Source organism: Mesoplodon densirostris, chromosome 2 (genome assembly GCF_025265405.1).
Source record: "Mesoplodon densirostris isolate mMesDen1 chromosome 2, mMesDen1 primary haplotype, whole genome shotgun sequence".
NCBI lineage: Eukaryota > Metazoa > Chordata > Mammalia > Artiodactyla > Ziphiidae > Mesoplodon > Mesoplodon densirostris.
Window position 1 is genome coordinate 176,487,663 of NC_082662.1, and position 19,750 is coordinate 176,507,412.

The 19,750-nt window shown below is 43.6% G+C and overlaps 1 protein-coding gene and 1 non-coding gene across 4 annotated transcripts in view; one reads left to right on the forward strand and one right to left on the reverse strand.

Annotated features, from left to right (window-relative positions):
• Positions 1–19,750, reverse strand: part of TGFB2 (transforming growth factor beta 2) — an 82,882-nt gene that overhangs the window by 35,347 nt on the left and 27,785 nt on the right. The gene's annotated exons all lie outside the window — the stretch shown is intronic.
• On the forward strand, positions 16,279–16,387 carry LOC132484713 (U6 spliceosomal RNA). Its single transcript, XR_009531273.1, has one exon. It is a non-coding gene; the product is annotated as a U6 spliceosomal RNA (small nuclear RNA).

Genomic DNA, 19,750 nt, shown 5'->3' on the forward strand with positions numbered 1-19,750 from the left:
CACAGGCTCAGTGGCCATGGCTCACGGGCCCAGCCGCTCCGTGGCATGTGGGATCTTCCCGGACCAGGGCATGAATCCGCGTCCCCTGCATCGGCAGGCAGACTCTCAACCACTGCGCCACCAGGGAAGCCCTCTTCCAAATTATTGATTGGCTCATTTGTCAATCATCTTCTCCTTGTGTTAGCACCCTACGGTCAGGAAGCTTCACTTAGAGTTCTTTGGTTCCCCATGGCCCAGGGATGGCTTCATGGGCATGTGACCAGGGTGGTGGTACTGGGTCCCAAGCTCAGAAGAGCCTCACACTGGAGTTTGATGCTTTGTGTCACCATCTTGAGACCCTTAATCATTTCACTTTTGAATTGAGGCTTTGTACGTGAAGTCTGATGGGACAACGGAGCACGTACAGGGGCATGGAGCCTCACTCATGTGCTGGGCCACCCTCCCGTCACCTCCAGGCCTCCCCAGAATTGGCGCTCAGCCCCCTGCCCCTCGCACCCAGGACAGCCGGCATCAGACGCCCACACCTGAACATCTCCAGGCAGGGCACGGGGGTGGCTGTTTCAGCTGAGGCTGGCAGTGTATTCAGAGGCTGCCCAGTGAGAGAAAGTGGCTAGTCCTTCCACAGTCACATACACTTATAGGATCCGAATGCAGTGGGACCTTTAAAGCCATTTGAATTTTAACCCCAAATCAAAAAGTCCTAGCTATCGGGCAACAGGGACATCAGTGGGCTTTTCTGAGCCTGTTTCTTCATCTATATAAGGAAGGAAATAATTTCCTATCTCATATGTATTGACTCAGGTTGTCAGTTCACACAAGCAAGCAGACAGAACATCAAGCACTGGGTCTCGCACAAATTTCCCCTCAAAAATGTCCCTTCCGGGCTTCCCTGGTGGTGCAGTGGTTGAGAGTCCACCTGCTGATGCAGGGGACACGGGTTCGTGCCCCGGTCTGGGAAGATCCCACATGCCGCGGAGCGGCTGGGCCTGTGAGCCATGGCCGCTGAGCCTGCGCGTCCGGAGCCTGTGCTCCGCAACGGGAGAGACCACAACAGTGAGAGGCCCACAAAAAAAAAAAAAAAAAAATGTCCCTTCCTATCCCCCTTTCCAGCCTGCAACAGAGATGCTACATGGTTCTTGGGCCTTCCTTGAACGTCCCACCGAGAGAGAACACTCTCTTACCACCTAACTTAACTAGAAGAGAAGGAGCGGAAGCTGCTAAGTGTCCTGGGACAGTTTATAAATGACTCTGAACAGAAACCAAAGAAAAGTCTTACAACATCACCAATACATGAGGAGCTCTGACAGAAAGTGTAGATTTGGAGCCTGAAAGAAATACCCCAAGGATGTCCAGAGCTCAGCCTTTAGGGAGGCAAGGCTTCAATCATCTGTCCTGAATCTGGTAGCAGGTTGAGCTAGATGGCCACCCAGCTCACTTGCAGCTCTGCCATTTCATCATTCTCATTTTGATATTCTCCACGGATGGAGCCTCCAAAAAGTATTTTTTCTCCCCTAAATTTTACATTAGATGACTGTCCCTCACCACCTGCTTTAGAGTCACATGGGAGGCTTATGAATATGATTATCACCTGTCTCTATCCCAGACCTACTGTGTGAATCCCAGGTGATTCTGTTTTACTTCCAGATTTGATAACATCTGCCCTAGACAATGTCTAACCATAATGAACTTGGCCAGGCTTCCCTTCCCTTCAGTGTTAAGAACTGGTTAGGGATGAATAAAAAAATATGTCTATCCCACCATCCCCACCCTAAAAAAGAATGGCCTGGTCTCACTGCAGCCTCAGAATTTACTTCACAATCCCCTCCCATTTTCTAATAGGTTTATATGCTTCCTGTCTGCTAAGAAGCTGTTTTTCATCCCCATTTCACAGATTCAGAAATCAAGAGCAAGGAGAGTGAAATAACTCCTGGCTAAGGGCAAGGTGAAGCTGGCCTGTCAATCAAAATCTCTGGCTTTTCACCACAATATCCTGCCTTCCGTGCAAAAGAGTCCCCTGAGTCGAAGACATGAATCCCACCCCAGGCAGAAAGACCAACACCTTCACTGGAGCACTGTTGCAAAAACGGGCACAAAGAAGTAGCTCCTGCATAACTAGAGATCTGTTTGACCTTGCAGGAAAGCTCCAGAAACTTTAATGCAAGGCCCAGTATTTTCACTGATACTCCTTAAAAAAAATGGCTCTGGTTTGGAGATCTGGAGCTTGTTCATGTGGAAGTTCCCCGCCAAGAGGCACTGTGCTAATACTAGGACTGCCCAGGATCATTTGGATGACCATACAAGATGTGCCTGGTGCCTCTATCCTCAGTAGCATCCACTGGCTCTCATCCCCAAGCTCTTCAGACAAACAGAACAGACTCTTCATTCCCCTTTCCAGAAGAGACTGCACTTTTCCTACAGCTCTGCAGTAATTGGCGTGGACTTTTGACAGTGCTTAACGGGTGTAGTGGCCCCTCATTCCTGACATCCCCAGCTTTGAGGGAAGTAGTTTGGGGTTCATTAGACATTCCTCAGAGAGCAGCAAGACAAGCAACCCGCCACATGATGGGAGGGCAAGAAATGAGCTGCTATTTGTATGTGTGCGGACACAGCCAGCAAGAAACCAAGACAATTGTGTTTGGGGGTTTTCTCAAATTTGTCTTGGCACACGGGAGATAGATTTGATTTCACTACCACATCCCAAACACTGCTGACATTCAAGTCACAGCAATTTAACACAAAGTGACTGAGGAATAAACAGCGCATCACCAGTGTTTTCTGATGTTCTCCCCGGCCATCCCTCCTATTAAATGTAACCCAGCACCGGAGCATCTGTGATGGAAAGTGGGTGTCTCCGAGCAGGGGACAGACCTAATGGGCTGCTGGCAGTTTGGAGTCACTGTGTCAGCATCCGCTTATGTGACTTGGCCTTCATCTAACTGCTATTTGAGTCTATGCACACTGTCAGCGGGACCGTTTTGGCCCCTTCTTACACAAAACCAAAAAAAAAAGTAAAATCACAGTGATGCTGGCCCACAGTGGTTGGTTTTCTTGAACTATGACAGACATGGTGTTTCTAGTGTCTACTCCAAAGTTTCCATCACCTTCATAAAAACCCCACTTATGTGGAGACACTTATTTTGTTTTGATTCTTCTATGTTTCTCATCGTGCTCAGGACTGTGTATGGAGAGGGCACCTGGACCCACTTTTGTGGGCAGGTGGACCACGAATGGGACATGTTCCTTTGGAATGATGTCACAGTGGGAGGCTGTCCTCTTGGTTGGACTAGGTGATTGAAGCCACTCTTCTCTGCCATTGTCTCATTCTTTAAAGCCCATACAACTCTCTTGGTTTCTTTTTTTCCTCTCTCTCTCCTTATTTTCTCTCCTTCCTTTGCTCCATTTTCTTTCTCTCTTTTCTTACTTCTCTTCAATCGGTGCTTCTTTTTCTCTAAAGAAAAGCTTGGGGGGGGCTTCCCTGGTGGTGCAGTGGTTAAGAATCCACCTGTCAATGCAGGGGACATGGGTTCAAGCCCTGGTCTGGGAAGATCCCACATGCCACGGCGCAACTAAGACTGTGCACCACAAATGCTGAGCCTGTGCTCTAGAGCCCACGAGCCACAACTACTGAGCCTTTGAGCCACAACTACTGAGCCCATGAGCCACAACTACTGAAGCCTGCGCACCTAGAGCCTGCGCACCACAAGGAAGAGTAGCCCCTGCTCGCCACAACTAGAGAAAGCCCACACGCAGCAACAAAGACCCAACACAGCCAAAAATAAATAAATAAAAATTTTTTACATGTTAAAAAAAGGGGGAAGGGGCAAAATCGCCATGATTTTGGTCCACTAATGGCCTTTAAAGAGGCCAATGACCTCATGACATATTTATCCACACAGCTATTCTAGAACCCAGCAATGGCTCCCAACAAGGTCAACAGAAAGAAGGCAATATGCATCGATTCCACTAACAAGTTAAACTTGGAAATGTAGGATCTCGCCCTTAATCTCTTAATGGATGAGAAGCACCCTTTATTTTTAATCTCTTTCTACAGATTGAGAAACGAGTAAAATCTTGCCAGACTTACACCAAACATTGCCAAAGTAAAGATGAAAATGTACCCTCTCGGACATTCTTGCTCACCACTGCAGAGAGCCTTCTCAGCCCAGAACAGACAAATTTCAACATTCCCCTTTCCAGAAACTACTGCATGTTCCCTGCAGCTCCATGATGATTGGTGTGGACTGTCTGACATGCTTAATGGGTGTAGTGGCTCCTTATTAGCCTGAAAATCTTTCTCTAAGCTTTCTAAAATTATAGCAGTGATGCACGTAATGGTTATTGCGTGTCTTGTACCGGGAGCTCGTCTCTGTGTTGTCTGTAAACTTCTTGCTTGTGGCCTAACTTCTTTGTCAGGCAATCGCCTAATTACTTTGAGGCACTGTGCTGCTTTCCTGCTCTGCCCTGAAGCTCAACTAATAAACAACAGGGCACACCCTGCTAGAATTGCAAGCTATTTACCAACTTCACCAAGTGGGACAGGCTATTATTGCTAATGTATTAAATTCATGACTTGGGAGTGAGTAAAGGTGAAGAGGAAGAGATGGTCTGGATTATCTAGTTTGAAAAGGAAAGCAAATACAGCTAACGTTCATTCTCTCTGAAACCCTTCATTGCACTTAGAAATGAGAACACATAAAGGGTTTGCCTGGCACCTATTATGTGCTCTCTCAGTGTTACTGGTATCGAATTCCTCTTACTGCAGTTTTCTCTATAAGACAAGACAAGACAGTCTCTCCCAGAACTCCTTCAGTGATGGAGAACTCAAACTTAGGCAGATTGACCTACTGCAGTCTCTGACAGCTCCGACTGTACAGAGTTCTTCCCTATCTTGGGCTGAGATCTGCTTACCTACAAGGTCTGCCTACTGGGTCTGTTTCTGTCACATAAGATGATTTACCCCCTTTCAAACTGACCCTACTCAGAAATTGTGAAGCCAAATCTCATGTCTCCCTACCCCCATCTCCTTTCTTTTCTAAGCAAACATTCTTATTTCCTTTTCTTATTTTTCGTGAGAGCCTTTTCCCTTCATGGATGGTCTCCTCTTGGCTCCAATTTTAAAATCAGACCCTTAAATCTGAACATAATTCTCAAGGCAGGATAGAGTAGAACTATCACCTTCCTTCTTGTGGAACTTATACTTGTATTAATACATCCCAACTGTGAATGATTCTCATTCATTCTCAGTCTCTCTCTCCCTCCCGACTACCCACCACACACACACACATTCTCTCTCTCTTTTTAACCTTTGTACTCGTATCATATTTTCTATGTGTTTTGAATGCATAATAAATGAGAAGTCTTGGGTCTTTTCCACACAGCCTGTTTTACAGATGTCATTATCTTATGTTTTATACCCTGAGGCTTTTTTGTGTGCAAATTTTACAATATACCCCAATCCAATATGTATTTATTTGATTTGACTCCTCTTTTCAAATATGCTGTGATGGATTTGATGTCTGATTTGGTGAACCTGAGCATTCATTTCTTAAATAACATTGCAGAGGGCAGAGTCTGAAAATCAGAAATGTTGTTTATGCTGAATGCCAGTCCTGAACCTCAGCTAGAAAGATGGTAGGGAGTAAGAATTGCTTGAAAGGAATTTTTAGTTATCAGATATCTTTATTAGCATTTCAGTAGATGGTCATTCAGTACCTTAAAAAGAATACTAGAGTTTCAAAAGATGGTGCTTTCTTAGGGTTAGTAGATGTATTCATTAAGGGTGTGGACTCTTCCTCCATCCTGTTTGTACTGGCAACACAGCTATGGGCAATTAAGATATGGGAACATACAGGAATTATAGGAATCCAGATGAACTGTGGCATGACCGAGTTCTGGAATGGAGCCACAGGTGTTACGCTTGTTTTAAGAATTCATGTTTATTTGGGTGCTAAGCAGCTTTCTGTTCAAGGTCGGGACACCACTTGTGAGAGGAGAAAAAACAGTCTTTAAAGTAAGAATCTCCACGGCAAAACTAGACCACAGCTAAGTACTTTGAAATGTTTGAGTGTATCTTATTTTTATTTAATTATCTGAGAGCAAGCCCTACCCTTTAGTTTCAGTCTCATGACTTTGGTGTACAACATGTACAAATTTTCCTCTGCTCTTAGGGCCACTGGGAGAGAAAACTGACTAAATAGTAGCAGCCAGGACATCCAAAGAGTGAGTCCAACTGGTCCCAAGTTACTTTACACCCCAGCAAAGGAAGAAGGCACTGTCATTTTTGAAAATGGAAGGAGAATTCTTAAGGAAAAAAAAAAAGAGTTTCTCTTCTTTGGGGAAGCTTCAGCTCTGTCTTACAGCTCTCTCTCTCTCTCTCTCTCTCTCTATTATCTTTTGAAGGCTTCAGAAGCCTTAGTGGCAGGGGTCAAAATTCAGGTGCTTTCTGAAGCTTTCCCCACTCTCTTTTCTCACCGGTGGTTGTGTAGATGGCACAGGACAAATGCCTTTATTTAGTTACAAGCCAATGGCTCTCCTACCCTTCTTAAAAAGCATTTACTAAGTCCCCTTTAAAGAAGAGCTCTTTGAATAATCCAGTACTTCTTAAATATGTTAGGGTGAAAGCAAATAGAACTCCCAGGGCACCATAGTGATATATACACACATGCATAACCAGAATTTAAAAAGCAGCAAGCTAAGGTAGAGAGATGGGACCTTTCTACAACATCAGTGTGGGGTTTACCTGCATGTACTCGGGGGATACTGCAGGTACACCCTAAAATCAGGGGAATAACTTTCACCAGGTTGGGGTGCATCTGTTATGTGCTTGACACACCATATTCCATTTCTTGTCATATTACATTGGTTTCATTAGACTGTTTTTAAAGCCCAGACAACACATCAGAAAGATTTCCCCATGTCAGAAAAGTGGGAAAATAGTCAGTTCCATAATCTCATCTGAATAAATTAACTGAGCTTTTGTGTGTGCAAGGTAAGGAAGGTTACCAATGAAGAACACTGTACAACAGAGCACCCATGAGACATGGTCCTGAGGACAGTTGCTGCCAGAGGAGGTTTGACAAGGGAAACTCGGTAACTCCTCTCAATTCCTTCAAGGGGTCTTAGACACCCCAAGAATTCTCCTTAGCAGAGAGCAAGTCCTGTGGCTGCCTGGCTATACCACTGGACTGGAGATCCCTGAGTGCCAGGAAGAGATCTGCGCACATCTATTTCACCCATCAGAGAGCTCCTTTTTAGACCCTCCTGACCAGGCCACCCATTGGACTGACACTTGTAGGAGCGACCCTGGGAACACTGGCTCTATATTGGAGAGAGAAGCCTTTGTAAGTCTCACAAGTACAGGGGCTGAATCATTCATCTTCTCTCTCCCCAAGGCCTCCTAGTACATAGTAAGTGCTCAATAACTATCACAAAGGAAAAGAAGATTAATTATTTGCTCAAACAGCTAAATCATATGATGAGGACCAGTGTAAATCACAAGGCCTGACATCTTCCTAGGATTTTAATGCCTCACAATGTACTTTCACATACATTACTTCATTTGAGCCTGGTAACTCCTAGGTAGTGTTATCTCCATTCTACTGTTGAGGAAACCATAGTTCAGAAGCCAAATGGTTTTATTTAAATGAGTCTGGGGACTTCTTAGTGCAAACCTCTGACACCAGGCTCGGGACCTACCCTTCCTGTAAGATATAAAGCAGCTGACAGAGCAAGCAGCACAATCTCTTAGACTGGGCATCCTCAGGTGAAGACTGGGAAGACCAATTCTGAGATCTTCGTGGTATTCCGACTTGAAGAGATACAGCAACGCTAAAATAAACACTGTCTTTCCACTGGCTCTGATGCTCTGGTGAGAGCGGTTTTCATTGTTATTGTGAATAGCTATTCTAGTGCCAAGGACAGAAGCATCTTCCTGTAAATGCCCAGCAGCCTGAGAGGGACGGCACTTAGAAGGGACCAAGATGGAGAAGTGATTTATGCTCAGGCAGCTACCTTGGGAATCACGACATTCAGTGATCTTCCCTGGAACTGGTACTTTGGGAATGACGCCAAGAGAGATTCAAGAGAGAAGGAGGGAGCAGATTCCCCCATGTTTCAGCGGGAGATTAAGATGTCTTCAGGCCATCTCTTTCTTCCACGGTGGGTAAGGGGGAGACTGGACCACAGGCAGCCACAGCAGTGGGCATAAGAAAGACTCAGAGGGACTTCCCTGGCGGTCAAGTGGTTAGGACTCCATGTTTCCACTGCAAGGGGCATGGGTTCGATCCCTGGCCGGGGAACTAAGATCCCACAAGCCGTGCGGCTCAGCCAAAAATAAAAATTACAAAAGCAATTAAAAAAATAAAAAAGAAGAAGAAAGACTCAGAGATGTTTTTTGACCCTCAGCCTCAATGACAAAATCACTTTTTGGTGTATAAAGTGAGTCCACAATTGCCCAGAAGTTTACTGCACTTTTAAAATTTTCCCTCTGGATGTAGGGGATCAGCTGTAACCTCTCCTCCCTCAAGATGGCTTCACAGAAGTCATTCTGCCTTGAACAGGCAATCAGTGCAGCCCAAACACAGATGGACTTTTACAAACACCAGCTGATCCCTTTGCTTCCTTCTTTTTTTTGAAACCAATGGATTATACATTAATTACTCCTTGTTCATTGTAAGAAGGAAGCTGAGGGGCCCTCAGAGACAAATATGTGTTCTCCATAGCTCTACTATAATCATACACACATCTAAGCTCATGTTCATGGCTCTGTGGGCGCCTGGGATCCTCTAACTACAGCTTCTAATCTTGCAGAGGACAGAAACATGGTCTTGCTCCTGGTGGGTCTCCCAGGCTGCTTTGTTTCCATGAAGGGTAACACTGATGGGGAGAATGATGGGGGTTGGTGGTGCACATACAGACACACGAACTTCGCAGCGTGTTCAGCAACATAACATATCCCAGAGAAGGATCCAAGAATCCTAAAAGCATTTTACGAGTCTAATATAGAGAGAGACAACACAGAGTCAGTCCTATTTCCCCAGCCTGCAATCAAACCAGCTTTTCTCACAAGTCTAGTGTGAATGAAGGGAAGCAAAGAGTGCAGGTGACAACAGGTCTCGGGTGGCGGCCATTTGGACGGTGGAGGGATTTAAAAGGTACAATATGGATCTATTTCTGCATTGCAAATAAGTTCATCTGTACCACTTTTCTAGATTCCACATATAAGTGATAATATACGATGTTTGTCTTTCTCTTTCTGACTTACTTCACTCTGTATGACAAGCTTTAGGTCCATCCATGTCTCTGCCAATGGCATTATTTCGTTCCTTTTTATGGCTGAGTAATATTCCATTGTATATATGTACCACATCTTCTTTATCCATTCCTCTGTTGATGGACATTTAGGTTGCTTCCACGTCCTGGCTACTGTAAATAGTGCTGCAATGAACATCGGGGTGCATGCATCCTTTTGAATTATGGTTATCTCTGGATATATGCCCAGGAGTGGGATTGCTGGGTCATATGGTAGCTCTATTTTTAGTTTTTTAAGGAACCTCCATACTGTTCTCTATAGTGGCTGCACCAACTTACATTCCCACCAACAGTGTAGGAGGGTTCCCTTTTCTCCACATCCTCTCCAGCATTTATTGTTTGTAGATTTTTTGATCATGGCCATTCTGACCAGCATGAGGTGATATCTCACTGTAGTTTTGATTTGCAAAAGGAGTAGTTATATGTATCTGTGTAACTGATTCACTTTGCTATACAGCACAAACTAATACAACCTTGTAAAGCAACTATAATAAAAAAAATTAGAAGACTAAAAGGCAAAAAATAAAAAATAAAATAAAATGCACAATATGGGAGGGGCTTGTCAGATCCAGCCTGAAGAGGGCAGGGTGGTACAATCTCTTGGTACTTCTCACTATGGGGCATCAGCGACCTCTCCAGGACTCAGTTTCCTCATGTCTAAAAGGATATTGGGCTTGGACTAGACTCTAAGGCTGGGAGAGTCACTGGCTACTCTTGAGGTTACGGGGATTCAAGATTAATAAGCTTGGCCTGCCCTTTCTAGCAACACAGACACCGTGGTACAAAGCAAGCCCACTTTTATTCTCAGCCATCCTTTTCTCTCTCATAAACTCTAACCTGTGAAAAGTCTTGGACAATTTTCAAATAAAGAGACAACTTCAAGACGTATCTTGCTTTGCCCCCTGTGACACCAACTTACATTTCTAGCTTCACGGGCACCTCACCATCTCTGCTGCCATGTCCCCTCCCCCCGACACCCACCACAGTGGACTCTGCCCGAAGCCCGAAATGCACCATATGACTTCCAATCTCCAAACATGCCAAGTGCTGACATACCACCACGCCCATGCCACGTGAATCCTTCACCTAGAAACTGCTTCTTTACATTTGGCAAATTCTACTCATTCTTGAAGGTCCAGCCCAGTTTCCCCTCTTATCAGAAGAATTTCCAGCTCTTCCAGAGCAGAAGCAATCTCTCCCTTCTTTGGGCCGGACAACAATTAGCCTATTGTGTATGATAGCTCTGTCTTTAGATGTTTACCTGACAGATGACAGCATGAGAGCAAGGACTCAGATTCATTTACCTTTAATGTGTGATAATACCAACTCTTGCCTCTAAGAATTGCTCTAAGGGTTAACTAAGGCAATGACTATGAACACAGTGAGTGCTCAAGAAATGTAAGCTTATATTATTAACAGACCACTGAGAGTAAAAGACGAAAGGCTGCACCCTACTCTCAGAGCCCCATGCCAGGAAGACTCTCCTAACCAGGAACAAAGAAAAGGTCACATATGTCCAAACAGCAGGGGTACCTGAAACCCTGTGGATGGCAGGAATTTTCTCTGCCTTTAAGAGAATGCCATTTTCAGCAACATGAATAGACCTAGAGATTATCATACTAAGTGAAGGAAACCAGACAAAGACAAACATCATATGATATCCCTTATATGTGGAATCTAAAAAAAATGATACAAATGAACTTATTTACAAAACAGAAACAGACTCACAGACTTTGAACACAAACTTGTGGTTATCAAAGGGGAAAGGTGGTCAGAGAGGGATAAATTAGGAGTTCGGGATTAACATATGCACACTAACTATATATAAAATAGATCCTCAACAAGGACCTACTGTAGAGCACAGGAAAATCTACTCAATATTCTGTAATAACCTATATGGGAAAAGAATCTGAAAAAGAATGGATATGTGTATATATACTATAACTGGATCACTTTGCTGGACACCTGAAACTAACACAACATGGTAAATCAACTCTACTCCAATCTAAAATAAACATTAAATTTTAAAAAATAAAATAAAATTGCTACACATTCCTGCCCTCCACCGCTCCACCCCCCCCCCAAAAAAAAAAAGCCTGCACCTACTCTCAGAGTCCTATTCCAGGAAGACTTTCCTAACCAGGAATGAAGAAAAGGTCACATACGTCAAAACTGCAGCAGTAACTGAAACTCTGTGGATGGGAGACGCTTTCTCTGCCTTTACAGAGTCAAACCAGCCAGCACAGTCCTTGGCTCCGCCTCTGCTCCTCAGTTTATAACTATCAATATCAGGAACCTATGGGCACACGTGAGCCCAATTCAACAGGACACGTCTTAGAAAACCACTCTGGGGTCACTAGATTTGTAGACCCATTGGCTCACTCACATAAAACCAGGTGTAAAAGGAAACTTCAAGTGATTTTACTATTAAAGGTACCCAGATTTACAGGCAATTTACAACATGCTTTCTTGGATATAATCTCATTTTTGTTGTTGTTGTTTTTTGTTTTTTGCGGTACGCGGGCCTCTCACTGCTGTGGTCTCTCCCATTGTGGAGCACAGGCTCCAGGCGCGCAGGCTCAGTGGCCGTGGCTCACGGGCCCAGCCGCTCTGCGGCATGTGGGATCTTCCCGGACCGGGGCACGAACCCGTGTCCTCTGCATTGGCAGGCGGACTCTCAACCACTGCGCCACCAGGGAAGCCCAATCTCATTTTTAACCTTAATGGCATCTCATGTATACGCTCTTGTACAATTGCTGTCTTATTGACAGCATCTGCTATGAGCTAGATAATTCCCACCGCCCACCACCTGTTGTACACATGAACAAACTGAGGGTTAGAGCAGGCAAGTCACTTGTGCGTGCAGCTAGAACAGAGAAGTGGCTGGTCTGCTTCTTCTCCTTGGTTCCTTATAAGTCAAGCATACGTTTTGTGTGTGATTTTCTAGCTCTTGATCCAATATTGTCTGTTGCAGCTAAGTGAGGAGACTGGTCTTTGTCCTGACATGTGGTTGTGCTAGAACCCTTCTGTAAAAAACTCCCAAACCTCATGGTTAAAGGGATGAAGAGTTTACACACAGGACTATCACTTCTTGGTAAGAATTCCCATTTACCTCTGAAGCTGTGTTGTCTTGAACCTCTCTCTGCCTTGGGAGCTGGTGACCACTTGACAGGGCTCTGGTCAGGCTCAAATATGATGATGTATGTGAACGGGCTTTGTTAAATGCAAAGGGATTCATACATGCAAGGTGGCATGACTGTATTTACACTTATTCTTTTTTAATATCTTTTTAAATTGAAGTATAATTGACCTACAATTTTATATTAGTTGCAGGTGCACAACGTAGTGATTCAACATTTTTATACATTGCAAAATAATCACCATGATGTCTCATTACCACCTGTCACCACACAAAGTTATAATATAATTGACAATATTCCCTATGCTGTAAATTAATATCCCATGACTTATTTATTTTAAAACTGGTAGTCTGTACCTCTTGGTCTTCCTCACCTATTTCACTTATCTCCCCACCCTTCTCCCCTATGGCAACCATCTGTTTGTTCTCTGAATCTATGAGTCAGTTTCTGTTTTGTTGTTTGCTCATTGGTTTTGTTTTTTAGTGAAATTATATGGTATTTGTCTTTGTCTGTCTGACTTATTTCACTTAGCATAATACACTCTAGGTCCATCCATGTTGTCACAAATGGCAAGATTTCATTCTTTTGGTGTCTGAGTAACATTCCATTGTATATATACCACATCATCTTTTTCTGTTCATCTGTCAATAAACAACTAGGTTGCCTCCTTATCTTGGCTATTGTGAATAATGTTGCAATAAACACAGGGGTGCATCTATTTTTTCAAATTAATGTTTTTGTTTTCTTCAGCTGAATACCCAGAAGTGAAGTTGCTGGATTATACAATAGTTTTATTTTTAATTTTTTGAGGAATCTCCATACTGTTTTCTATACTGACTGCACCAATTTACACTCCCACCAACAGTGCACAAGGGTTCCCTTTTCTCCACATCCTTGTCTACACTTGTTATTTGCTGTCTTTTTGATGATAGCCATTCTGACACTGTCACTGAAGAAGAATGTACTAGCCACACTTCCCCAGAGGTCACTCAAAGACAACAAGCATTTGCTGACACAAGCTCATCTAATCCCCCAGAAACAACTTTTGAGGTTGATCTCCGACTTTGCAAGATAAGGACACCAAGGCTCAGAGTTAGTGATCAGAAAACACCGGTAAGTGGATTATCAGACCCAAATCCTGACTCCCAACAGGTGTTCTTCCCACTCATCACATTGCCTCAGACTTAAGAAGGGTCCATTCAGGTTACAGTGCACAGAATTTGAGCCACTCTCGGGGGGCTGTGAGATCACGGTGTCATCAGTCCTATGAGCCATACCTGCCCAGGACCTCAACATGCACATGGGCAGCCTCCGAAGCACCTGTAGCCAACCCTCATCTGTTTCCCTGGCTTCCCTGAACCCCCTACAGGTCATCCTCCAAGCTGAGTTTTAACCAACAGATTTGAGTTTTGCCTTCTCTCCCTTTGTGGCCAGACCCTAGGTATGTGAAGGACTGTCCACGGCCCCGAGCTTAAGGAAGAATAAGGTGAAGCAAATGCATGGTAAATTCACTGCCTGGAAAGTCTGCCTCGCAATATGTAATATGCCAATAATAACAGCAGCAGCTCAGAGTCCTACCTGCATTATCTCATCTAAGCCTCACAAAGACTCGACAAGGTAGACACTCTTTTCATTCCCATTTTGCAGACGAGGAGACTAAGGCTTAGGAGGATTACATAATTTATCTAAGGTCACATAACCAGTAAGTGGCGGTGCCAGAGTGAAAGTGACTTATCAATACAATGGACTACTTTTAGCACTTCACTTCATAAGGTAAGATGAACCCATTTATACACAGTCTTGTTTATAACACATAGTAGAGTATTTAACGTACTTACTTTTCTCAGCTTGGCAAATAGACCACACACCTGCTAATGCCTTTTCCATGTCAAGTTATCCTGACTCTATTCCAACATACATAGCAATTTAAATTATCTACGTCAAAAAGATGATAACTTCTAACCCTATAAGATAATAAATGACAATACACTCTCACTAAAAATAAGACACATACCCAATGCATTCAAAACGCTTATGCTACATAATTCCTTTTTTTTTCCTTTTTTTTGAAAATGAATCAAGATGTTCTCGAGGAAGAGGGGGGAAAACCCCTGTGAATTACTTTATATTATTTAAATAAACCTTAAATAAACTTTCCCTATATCTCATCTCTACAGAACTGTCACCCCACCACAAAATCACCATGCATGACTGAAGGAAAGGGTGGAGGAAAGGCATTCTTGTGCCATTTCACAATTTTTGGGAGGCACCAGAATGTGGTACTTCTTGGTCAGTGTGTGTTTATGCTCTACCTTTTTAGGTTGGGAAATCCAAAGGCAACATTTCTTACTTGCAAATGTGTTTCATGGAAAGTTCTTCAGAAGTTTGTGGTTAATCTTGTTGCGACTTCTAACTCCTTGAAACCTGACTCATAGCACATATCACCAAATCGGGCGAATCCTCTGACAGGTAGCTGTGTTAAAATTCTTTGGTAAAAAACTCCCAGACATCATGGTTAAAGGGATAAACGGTGTATGCAAGGGTTGCCACTTCTTACTAAGAATTCCTACCTCCTCTAAAGCCAATAGGAGCCTGTGTGACACTGAAAGCCTGTGACTCCCTCCCCACCCCCATGTCACCTGCTTTCCCATCAAACAGAAAAGGGACCTCTGAAGGGCAAAAGAGCAATCTTGTTACTGCATTTCAAAATGTTCTTGTGTTTTTCTTAATGTAGATTCATATTTACAGTAGATGATACACTTTTTTAAAAAGGCACATGCTTTCCCACCTTGCAGTTTCAACTTTCCTAAAAGATCACTTACAAACCCTAGGAGGATTATACAGCCACAAAACAGCAGTTCGATATCCTGTCTAAATGTGGGTGCATCTGTGCTGCTAGGCTTCCCATTAAACCCTCTGTTTAGATCATAAATCCAGCTCCACAGCTCTCCTGTAATATCCCAGGGCAGAATCCCCAAGTTTGAGGCTCTATCACATAGTTTTCTTTCCTCCTGATTGGGAATTGCCTTTCCTTTTGCATTTTATTTCTCCTGAGACTTTTCCTAAACATGCAGTGTTTGATTAAAAAACCCAGTTATGGGAGGGGGAAGGGTAAGCTGTGACAAAGTGAGAGAGTGGCATGGACATATATACACTACCAAATGTAAAACAGAGAGCTAGTGGGAAGCAGACGTATAGCACAGGGAGATCAGCTCGGTGCTTTGTGACCGCCTGGAGGGGTGGGATAGGGAGGGTGGGAGGAAGGGAGATGCAAGAGGGAAGGGATATGGGAACAGATGTATATGTATAACTGATTCACTTTGTTATAAAGTAGAAACTAATACACCATTGTGAAGCAATTATACTCCAATAAAGATGTTAAAAAAAAAACCCAGTTATCTCTGAGAAGACTCTATAAACAATTTCCAGTAGGCTTGTGTCATCTGACAACCTCCTCGCCCCCATAAATATTTATTTGCAAAACTGAGATGAGGGATTAAAAGAGAAAGAGCACATCATAGCTCCATATAGCACCAGACCTTGGAAAGCAAAGCCCGTTCAAGACCTGTGTTCCTGAGGAAACTAGAGATGGTATTTGAAGACGATCTTAACATTATATTGGGAGCAGAAGTTGGGAACTTTCATCCTCCTTTTCCTAATCCTGACTCCTTTCCCTAAACACTGGCTGTTTCACTGCAGGCAAGTTACTCCACTCTCTTCTGCTTCAAGATTGTGTCGAAGGTATATTTTTGTCAAAACTCATCAAGCTGCACACTTAAGAGCTGTGCATTTTGCTGTATGTAAATAGTACATCCATTAAGAATGGGGAGTGCTTGCTTCGGCACCACATGTACTAAAATTGGAATATGATACAGAGAAGATTAGAATGGTCCCTGTGCAAGGATGACACACAAATTCGTGAAGCGTTCTGTATTTTTGGGTGGGAGAGGTTTGGATTAGGAGTTTGGGATTAGTAGACGCAAACTATTATACATGAAATGGATAAACAACAAGGTCCTACTGTATAGCACAGGGAACTAAATTCAATATCCTATGATAGACCATAATGGAAAAGAATATGAAAATGAATATATGTGTATAACTGAATCACTTTGCTGTACACCAGAAACTAACAAAACGTTGTAAATCAACTATACTTCAATTAAAAAAAACTAAAAAAAATGGGAAAAAAAAGAAATTAGAAGGATGAAAATGCATATAAATATTTAAAAAATAATATCATTATGTAAGGTCCTACAAAGAAATACTAGTCCCAGGCAGTTATACAAAGGAATCTCACTAGACTTTTAGGAAACATATCATTCCAATCTATGCAAACTATCCCAGAGAAAGAAATGGGGAGATACCCCAACTCACTACACAGGCAGTATAACCGTGATACCAAAACGGTATCAGAAAAGGGAATGTATAGACAAAATCCACTCATGGAACAAAACCCACTCAACAAAATAGTAGCATAACCAAGGTCTGTTGTATTTATACCCCCCCCCAAAAAAAAAGAAATTGAAATGATGGAAAATCATCCTTTGGATTCAGTTCCTGTGACCAAATGTCCAACACAGGACACAGTGGCACTGTGAAGCCAGTAGAGAAAAACTCTGAACTTCCGCAGAGAAAAAAACCTGCCTACCTACTTCAATGTAGAAGTGAAACCAAGGGCTTAAAACTAGTCCCCTCATTGGTATCGCGAGAGCCGGCGCCTCGGAATCAGGGGCCCGGCCCCAAGTCTGGATGCGGATCTTGGAGCAACTTTCTCTATGCTGGGGTGACTGTTCTTCCACTGACAACACTCACCAGAGAGCTTCATTGCACACCTTTGCTTTTATAATTTTCCACCTTCGGCTAAAAGTACTGCTTTTGGGGTGAGATTCAACCAAAGCATCCTCCCCCAAAGCAAAGGGAGCAGTAGCGAATAAGGGCTCTTGCAAGGTGCCTCCGGGCGAGCTGCCTCTTCCATTTTTATATCTCCAGCCTCATCGGAAGACAGCCCTGAGCACTTCGGGTGCGGCCAGGGGGCTGCTTCCAATGCTCTGGCTTCATTTTCACACGAACGCTCCGCCAAAAAAAGAAAAAGAGCAAAATGACAGCTGTGTCGAGGGTCCCGGTGGCAGCCCCCATCTGGGAAGAGAAGAAAGAACTAGAGGCAGTTTTCACCGTCTCCTTTTCCTGACCTTGGGGATCTTGTCACCATTTACCCGTTGGATGAAGTGATGATGAAAGTAAAGTATGGTTCATTACACATGTGCTGATCTGGCAACCGCTGATCTCTTCAACTTGAAAATGATTCTCACCTGTTCCGGCCTACGACTGCTCCACTGTGTGTGCATGGACACACACACACACACACACACACACACACAGTAACAATATGTCATTTACTAGCTCTGTTTATTGACATACAGGGTTCAGTACAGACTGTCTGGAACTCGGCCTCCAGGCCCTTCTCAAAATTTAGGAACACCGCAGAGAGCTGCTCTTGTCCAGAGTTTTAGGATGGGGTTTTGTTTGTAATCTTGGCGCGGTAACACGAGGAGATTTAAGGTTTGGGACTCAGCAGACCCAGATTCTGCTTTGGCTTTGCCACGTAAAAGCTGGACCTGGGCACATCTCTTAACCTTTCTAGGCCTCAGTTTCCTCATCTGTAAAATGTGCGGGACACCTTCCTGGCAAGGAGGTTGGGAAGGTCAGAGGAAATGAAAATCAAGAGAGGCTACAGGGAACGATTCAGCCCTACTTGGCCACCATCACCCTTTGCTCTAAACCAGCTTTACTAATGTAAAAGTAAAGATAGGCCTTGGAACAGAGCTAGCTATATGGCAATCCAGTTAATTCTCTAAACCGCACTTTGCCCGTCTCTAAAATGGGGACAAGACAGCATCTATCGCCTAGAGATGTGAGGATAAACTAGGACTGTGAAAGCAAAAGCACTCAGCACTGTGAATTTGACAGGTACCCCAACATCATAGCTTCTGTTATTTTTTCCTAGATTCCCAGTTGCCAGCAAAAGGGCTTGTTTCTGGCAGACCTCTGTTCATCTTCCCAGCTCCCTGGTCATTCAGGGATGCCTCTGCACATGGAGCTCCCTTCCCAGCAGCTGCAGGCTCCCCAACTCAGAGCAGCTCTGCTCTTCATCTCCAGATGAAGTGAAAATCTGGTAAATATTACACTTACAAGGTAACAGGTCTGGAATGCTCGGCATCCCAGGCGGAGCACAGTTGCTTCCTGGCATCCAGATACATATAGGCTGCAGCCCAGGGCCAAGCTACATTTGACTGCTTTGTGCCATTCAAATAAAGATATTAAAAATCCTCCAACTCTGTCAACATTTGTACTGTTTGCTAATCAAAGGGGTTCGTTTAAGAAAGTCACCTGACGAGAACTTGGCACGTTGACTGCTCTTCTCAGTTTAGACCCGAAGGAGCACTGCGTGTATACGTACCGCATCGGTTTCTCATATATAAATGGTTTCTATATTTTACGCCAGGTGGACTCTACTTTCAGAGTGCACTGCCTTTCCCCAAACAAACAGGCCTAAGCGGTTTTCATTCTGGAGTTATGTCCTTAACCATTACACCACGGTGCTCCTTCTGTGTCACGTGATCAGCTCAAACTTCAATCCACAGGAGTGAGTAATGGTGACAGCGACAGCGACAAATACGGGAGGTGGGGCACCTTGGCTCTTCCACTTATTAGCTATTGATCTTGAGAGTGATTTAATCTATCTCTGTGCCTTGGTTTCCTCCTATGTGAAATGGAAAAAAATAATAATGCCTATCCATTACTACCAGGATCAAATGAGTCAATATCCGTAAATGCTTAGGAGGGTACCTGGGGTAGAGTAAGCACCACATCGGTGTAAGTAATCAATATTTTTATTATAAATATTATTCTTGTTGCAGTTGTCATTGTTGTTATGGACCAAACACCAAGTGTGAATAAAAGAAACTAGATACAGATCCTTAGCAAAGGGTAACTGGTTCCCCCAGTAAGTAAAATCAGTGTAGTTAGACATATTTAGGTCCACCTTTCTCTCTATTACCTAGAAGCAAGTAGTGGCAAGTGGTAAAATTAGATTATATCACAGCCAGTGACAAACTTTGGCCTTCACTGATTCAGAGGTCAGGACTGAACTTCCCTCGGTTAAGAACACAAAAAGGACACTGTTTTCCACTGGCTTCATCTTCCTCTCCAAATATCTAACCTCAGAACTTTTAGATAAAACCTCCTCCCAAGTGGCAACTTTGAGAAAAAATATCAAAGCCGACTTTGAGTGGAAACAA